This window comes from Lonchura striata, chromosome 2 (assembly GCF_050655825.1).
Source record: "Lonchura striata isolate lonStrDom1 chromosome 2, ASM5065582v1, whole genome shotgun sequence".
Taxonomy (NCBI): domain Eukaryota; kingdom Metazoa; phylum Chordata; class Aves; order Passeriformes; family Estrildidae; genus Lonchura; species Lonchura striata.
Genome location: NC_140704.1, coordinates 136916455 through 136924130, shown reverse-complemented (window position 1 = coordinate 136924130; position 7676 = coordinate 136916455).

Genomic DNA, 7676 nt, shown 5'->3' with positions numbered 1-7676 from the left:
ATTTCTTTTCCTGAAGTATTTAACAAAACCACACATTTCTCCTGCAGGAAAGAATGCTACAAGATGTTGAGTCATTCAACAAGCTGCATGGAACCACATTTTTGTGTAGACTGAACCCCTTCATGTGGCTCTGCACTTTAAGCCACTTCTGCCTTTCTCCCCTTTCCATGTCTGTGCTGGTAAAGAGCAGTGAAAAGAGAGCTACAGCACAGGCCAGTCCCACTGCTGTCATCAACCCTGTCACACGCTGTCCTGAGAGCTGGGACTGACGTCAGCCTCACTGCTGATGTGAGGGCTCCTACCTTGTGAAGAAGGGCAGCGTTACACCCTGTCAGCTTCAAAAAAACCAGCTGGAAAATAATAATGGTTCCCTAAACCTGCTGGGAAAATTTCTGGAATGATGTAAATCCTTAATTGTAACAATTGCTTTGGTGACAGCTCAGTCAGCATCCACAAACACACACAGGCAGAGGCTTCATTGAGCAATTGTGCAGTGCTGTCAGCAAAGCCTGTTGCCCCTGGCCTGGGCTGATGGCAGTGCTGTGAAGGCGGTAATGTTTGATTTCTGTGTCAGCTGCATGTTCACACAAGAGTCCTTACCAAGGGCTGGGGATCCTCAGCATCAACACAGGCTGTTGCTAAGGTGTGTCTCCTCACAGGGTGCCAAACTTCGGCATTACAGAATTAATTTCCTCAGGCAAGGTGAAGCAGCTGAAGTGCACAGTGCAGCAGCACTGAGCGCTTTCCTAAGGCAATCACTCAGGGTTTTAGAGAACAAAATTGGCATGGATGTTCACAATTATTTCCCCACCTGGGTTTGCTCACCATATATTTGAGTGTGGTTTGAAAGTTTTGAAATTGCAAATGGCTTTGCCAGAGGAAGCAAACTGAGGAGTACTGTAAGAGAAGGTCTTAGCAAACAACAGTGGGATATCTGCTTTGAGCTCTGGTGAGTGCATTGTGCAGTTCCTAGCACTCATTTGACTTGCAGTGTGCATTTCCATCTGGGAAACAGAAATGTCAACATCCTCCTTAGCCTTTTTCAGCCCAAGCAAGCCTTGCCATCTGTTAGGCTTATGCTCTGTTGGCTTTTGAGATATTTAAATGCTTTTGAGGGCACCAACCACTGCCAAATGCTGGTGAGATATTCAAATTTAATCAGAAATACTGATCTATTTTGCCTTAACTATTTTGCAGCTCAAAGGAGTGATAATAAACTTGCCTGAGCATCCTCTGACCATGATCCTAGGACTGGTAATAAACTTGCCTGAGCAACCTCTGACCACGATCCATATTACATCAACTAGTGATTCCTTCATTTTATCCATCCTGCCATATGATATAGGCTTTATCCTTTATATAAGGCCTCACAAACATATCAGCAAATATTATGAGTTGTTCTTAATGTCACTAAAATCTCCCAGTTGGCTAGTCTGCTCTTGCACAGCCTGGGCAGGCTCCCACAAGGTCACCGTAGCACAGTCAATGCATCTTGCACCATAAATGAGGCTGATGCCATGAGTGCAGTCTCTCTGCTGCAGCTTGAGCTGCCTTTCCCCTCACACAGCCTCTCAGCATCCCAAAAATCCAGACACACAAATCTGGAGAGGAGGATGTTCCCATACACACATGTGTTTCCATTCACCTCAGCTATAACATTCAAATTCAAGGGACAAATTCACGGGGTCACTGGGTCTCTCTGCCTTTCCTATCCAAACTATTGCAGTTTATGAATACTGTTTGTTAGAACACTGGTTTGAATTCAACCAGTATTTGTTATTAAATTCAATTTTTATTCAGTCCTGCAGTGTGAAATAACTGCAGGGAACCAGAAACACCAGACTTAGGTGTCTAAACATTACAGAAAGTTCAAGGCTGAGGATCCTGAGACAAAAGAGGCCCAGAGAGGTAAATGCCAAGACTGGGACTTTTCACCTGCCTTTAACTCTTACTGCTCTTACATTTCCCTGTTCTGAGGATGTCTAGGGATTTTGACTTTGGCTGGCAGCCTGATCTCTGCATCACTCTGGAGAGCATGTTGTTATAGCCCAGGTAACAGCAGAGCACTCAAGATTAGCACTGCAGTGTTCAGCATCACAACATTCAGCATTCTTGGTGCTTTTAACTGTGGAGTTCATAATTTAGATCTTGTTCACTTTATTACTGACATTTTAAGGTGAGTTTTAAGTTGGTGTAAAAGGCTGAGATCAGGGAAAACTGTTGAATTTTTGAAATGGCTCTTTGCAGGCTGCCTGTCTGATCAAGGAGACAAAGAGCTGTCTGTACTGCGGTGGAAGAAAACCAAAGAAAGAGCTCCTGGGTAATTTATTACAGATTTAAGAAATTGATTCCAACTTCTTCCACCAAAAAAATCTTTGGAACGGCATAAAAATCAATGGGATTGTGGCCTTAGACCCTTCTAACACCTCTTAATTTAAATAATATGATTCATATAGCGTGAGTAATAGTAAAAAAAAATCCAAAACATTTCTCCCTCCATTTTATTGCTTTACTAGCACAGATACAAAAAAATCTTCCAGTAACTTCTATGAAAAATGATAAAAGTATTTTAGCTACAGCATTGCTTTGCAGGTACACATATTAACATTTGAATCTTAAAATCTGATTTAGGGCATGTGTCAACCCTTCAAAGGTGTGTCTTGTAGAAGAGAATTCCTGTGTTCACATACATGAGGACAGCATTTTTTGAGTCTGAGAAAAAAAAATCCTGAAGGTAAGTGTTAATTCTTTATTTTTGAATAAGCACATGGCAGTTCTTAATATTACTATAGGAAATGTGTTTTTACATAATAGAAAACATGAAAGAATCAACACTTTTTATTACTCGTATTAATTATGTTTTCTATGGAGAGAAAACTTTAACATGGTCTCTGGCAAGTCAAGACCAGAATATAGGTCAGATACCAGTGAAAACTTATGGAAACAGTTCCTTCCATTGCCTGCTGGTGTTCCAGGCAGATCTGTTTTTTTCTGACAAGCCAGCAGTTGATTTATAGGTGCATTTGCTTATAGCTGTGTTTCTACAATAATAATGGAGGCACTGAATATCTTAAACTAAACACTATTCACAAACAGTCAGAGAGAGATAAACTTTAATAAAACTATTTGGGAGAACTGTCTGCTTCGCTGATAAAGGATAACTCAGGACATCCAGATGTTTCCATCGTGCAAACTTTATGATGAGAAACCCATACTGTTTCCATTAACTGCTGGTTACAAATTTCAGACCCTGAAGGGGTCTGGTCTGTGCCTGTGCAAGTCTGCTCCCAAGAGCAGCTGGCACAATCCCAGCTGCAGCCATGGAAACATTTGGGTCTGCAGGGACACCAGGAGCACATCTGATTGAAGTGGGTGCACTTAGATTGGGTTGGTTGTTCAAGGACTTGTAGAATGGTAAAATTATTTCAGTCCAGTTCAAAATTAAATTCACTGGGTGTCCAGTGAATCATCATGTGCAAGGGGAGAGCTGAGTCTCAGGAGGAACATTTGCTCATTGGAGTGGCTGGGAATCAGTCAGTGGTAGAAAAATCACTTGGCTACCTCATGAAACCTCAATGAATAGAAAGGTTTATACAGAACTGAAAAGCTAACTTTCCTTAAATCCTGTACTAATAAATGGTTATTAGGATGTGAAATACAGTGCTCCATTCAGACAGAAAGGCTTCTTCAAATGAAGGGCACAATCTGCATTTTTCTACTCCATTCATCAAATGCACTGCCAGAAGTTTGTCCTTCCAGTTTTGGAAGGCAGTAGCTCAAATTAGTGATAATCCTGAAATTAAAGGAATAGACTTGAACTTTGAAATGTTTTATTTGTGTCCAGTAAATCCTTTGCAAAGGAATTCCTCAGGATAAACAAGATATGAGCAGGGTTGAGGCAGGGCTCTGCAGCTCTTCAAGGTGACTTACAGAAACCAGAGGTCAATAGCCACCACAGCAGGCACACACAAAATGTACAGAAGCCTGTAGATGAAAGATTTGGGGAAAGAAACAAACTGTTTGGTCCATTTGCACAAAACTCAGAAGAGAGACAGATGAGCAGAGCCAAACAACAACAACAGATGGGAACACAGATGATCACTGCAGCTCTGCTTCTTGGATGTATGGTGGAGCTTGAAGCCTGTGGCATTCCTGTCACCTGGCTCCCCATGCCCACACTGACCTCAGTGAAAGAGTGCCATGGCTTGAGGCAAGCTGAGCTGTGGGACTTTGGAGACCACCCCCAGCATCTGCTCACACATCACCTGCTGTCACTGAAAGGGCAATGCATGGACAGGGGCTGCTGGGTCAGGCCAGTGAGGTTCACCACAAGTGGCTCAGTGGGGTCATCCTTCAGTCCTGAGGGTATTGAAACAGATAAACTCTTGCATTTAAGTTGTTTTATGTGCTAATATAGAAATCATATTTGATTTGCATCAACAAGTGACTGGTACAATGGCACCAGAAAGGATCAAACACCTGAATTCCTAAAATTCACCTCACGTGGAGATGAAATTGTGTTTGGTCAGAACAGCAAAAGACCCACCAGGTTCCTGTGAAGAAAAATGTGATTTTGAGCCCTTCTTTAAGTTGTATCTTTTCAGCAGGTGTTCATCTAATTACACTTTTGTGAGGCCTAATTTAGTGTTGGTTTCCTTGCTCCTGTCCTTGTAACTTTGCTGTAATTACAGCACCTCTTGCTTGATTACAGATCTTATTTATGAGTTCAGAATTTCCCATTGTCAAGTAGAGGAACTTTCAGGGTGTGTGCCCTAAAAATGATGTTGAAGTAATATTAATTTAAAAGGCAAAATCCTCCTTTTTTTTTTTTCTTTTTTCCCTTTTGTGTGTGTGTGTGTGTGTGTTTGTGTGTGTGTGCGTGCTTTCTTGACTTTTCCTGCTGGTTTGGTGACTGTCCATTTCTCTCCATAGAGAACCTCATCACAGTTATCAGCATCTTTAGGTGTTTTTCTCAGGTTAACTTGCCTACTAAAATTTTAAGAAAAAAAATTAAGAATAATTTTAGGAAAAATAAATTAATTTGCATGGTGAGCTCTGACTTCAGCCAGCCCAACACACTTACATCCACCCTCTGGCACATCACACCTATCAGTGCCATGTCTCCACATTTCACAGATTCACGTCTAGATTATTTATCCCTGCAGTGCATCCACCTGTTCTTTACTTGGATGTCTGGATCACAGCCATGCCTGTAGGAATCTGGAAGGAGAAGAACAAGTCTCAGATAGGGCTGTGTCCAATGGGCAACACCACTGACTCAAACCTAGTGAACTCAACTGCTTCAGCCTCCTCAAAGCCTCCATCTTGGGTCATTCAAGACTTACCTGCACTCTTGGATGGTAGGTGTGATACTACTGGAATTGGCTCTGGAAGGAATGCTTCCCAGATAGCTTAAGCCTTCAACTAATAACTAAAAATTTACTATTAATTTCTTGTGATCTAGTTTCATGTGGTAAGGTAGAACATCAGGAAGATAAACTGGGACACACATTCTCTTCTTAGTCCTTCATACACAACCAGCATGGAACATCCTTTTTCCTGTTGGCCATGTCTAATCATCCTCCCCTCACCTCTCTGACGAACCTACTCAATGGCGACCAAATGTCTTCTTGCTGTTTCTCTTCACCTTGTGTGGCAAAAATGAGTCCTAAAATACCTTTCCCATTAAAATACCTGATGTTCTCTCATGACTGTACTGCTGTAGCTGAGTGTGCTCTCCTAGAGAGAGGTCAGTGTCCCTCCACATCACCTCTGCCCAGTGCTAGGTGCCTGTTCAGCACTGCCCTTCAACAAAAAGTGCTTTCTTCCAAACAGAAGGAACTACTCCCCTCTCCAGCTCCTATCCGTGCTAAGAAACCAGCTCTAACATTTAATGAAGGTAGATCATTATTTGTTTAAAGAGCTCATTCGCCATTACTTTATTTTGACTAACAAAATCTGAAAGAAAGCAAACTTTTATTTCACATTTTGTTTCAGTGATCAAAGTTTGAAATGCAGGGAATAAACATTAACAAAGAGCTCAGATATAAATGTCCTGGCATGTTTTTATTCCTTTAATTATACTTTTAATCTCAAGTGCTTTTTAATAGGAAGTAAAATCCAGTTAATAAACAAAAGTGGATTTCAAAGCTGTAAAGCAGAAATACATTCTGAGCTCCACTTCTAGGTATACAAAGCAGAAAGCTCATGAATGCATGGTGTAAGTTGCTTTAATTAAACTCCAGTCCATTAAAAAATACAAGTATGATAAATGTAAAGGTGTGAAGGAATAAATGCAAAAAAAAGGTAACATGCAGTAAATAATATCTATACTCGTGAGACTCTGAAATGCCTTTGGTGCCAGCCATCCCAATTACTGCAAATACCACTGGTTAATACTGGCAGTGAGCTTTACCAGTGAATGCAGCCAGATGCCTTCAAAGACTGATCCAACAAGTGGCCAGTGTGAAGGGAAGGATGAAGAATCTGTCCTTTGATGTGCAGCCTTCTAAAACAGCACGTTGAGACTGGGTGGTCAAACTTCACAGCAAACTTCAGCTACTGCATTTCTCAATGTTTTGCAGAATGCTAAACTGATTTTTATTAAAGAAGCTCAACTTTTCATATTAATTTTTTTCTATTTTGCTTCTGAATTTCAACTGGATTTCACTGTTTAAACCAAATATATTCTGTATCCTGTAAGGAAAAAAGGAGCTACATTTCTCTGTAAATCAGCTGAACAATTGTCAAAGAAAATAGTGTGATACTTCAGCTTGTTAGTGCTCCATTGCTGAATTGTTGGGGTTTTTTTTATTTAAAAGACCAGAAGGATTTAAACAGGTTTTAAATACAGCAGTTTTGGTTTTTTTTCTTCTCTGGTAATAGCACATTTTAAATGTTACAAACATTGTTTTGTTTATATTTTCAAACTTACAGACTTATTTTTTCAACTATGTGCATAGATTTACAGTCTAGGTAAAGTCTACCTAGTGTTCACTAAATACATTTCTCAAAATACAGCAGTAAGATACAGTATAAACAACATGCACCATTAAAGTACTATATAGGTAATTTCAGGTGCTGTATTTGTATCTATTTGCAGGTGCAAATCAAGTATTATTTGATACACTAAATTTATCTTGTCCTTTGAAAGATTTTCTATGCAACCTGAAAACTCAGTGCAATGCATAATTTGAACTGATTTATGACATCTTCATTCAGAGAAAGAGTATTTGGCACACATAATTCCAGGTTTGGAGCAGCTGTCAGTATCCTATAGTCTAACTTCTTGCAAACAGTGGCACAAAACAAGATTAAAATGGCTGTATCAATGTAAATAGCTGGATTTACAGCACATCTTCCAGAAGATTGCCAACCTCCATTAAACAACTTCAGCTGATGGAGATCAGCTCCCTTCCTCCCAGGGAGAAGTTATTCTCACAGGTTCAGAAATGCCCTTTGAACATGAATGGTTTAACTTCATTCAGATTACAAGAGGAAAACAAAGAAATAAATACCTTTTGTTAGAGAAGCTGCTTATGAGATTCTGCACTGCCCCTCACCACAAGGCAGTCAGTCTTCCAGGCCCTGACTCATCTCTGTGCCTCTTTTTCTCTGTTTCCTTCTCCTCATCATTGATGTGAGCATTCAAACGGCACTTCATCTTCCCATTCACT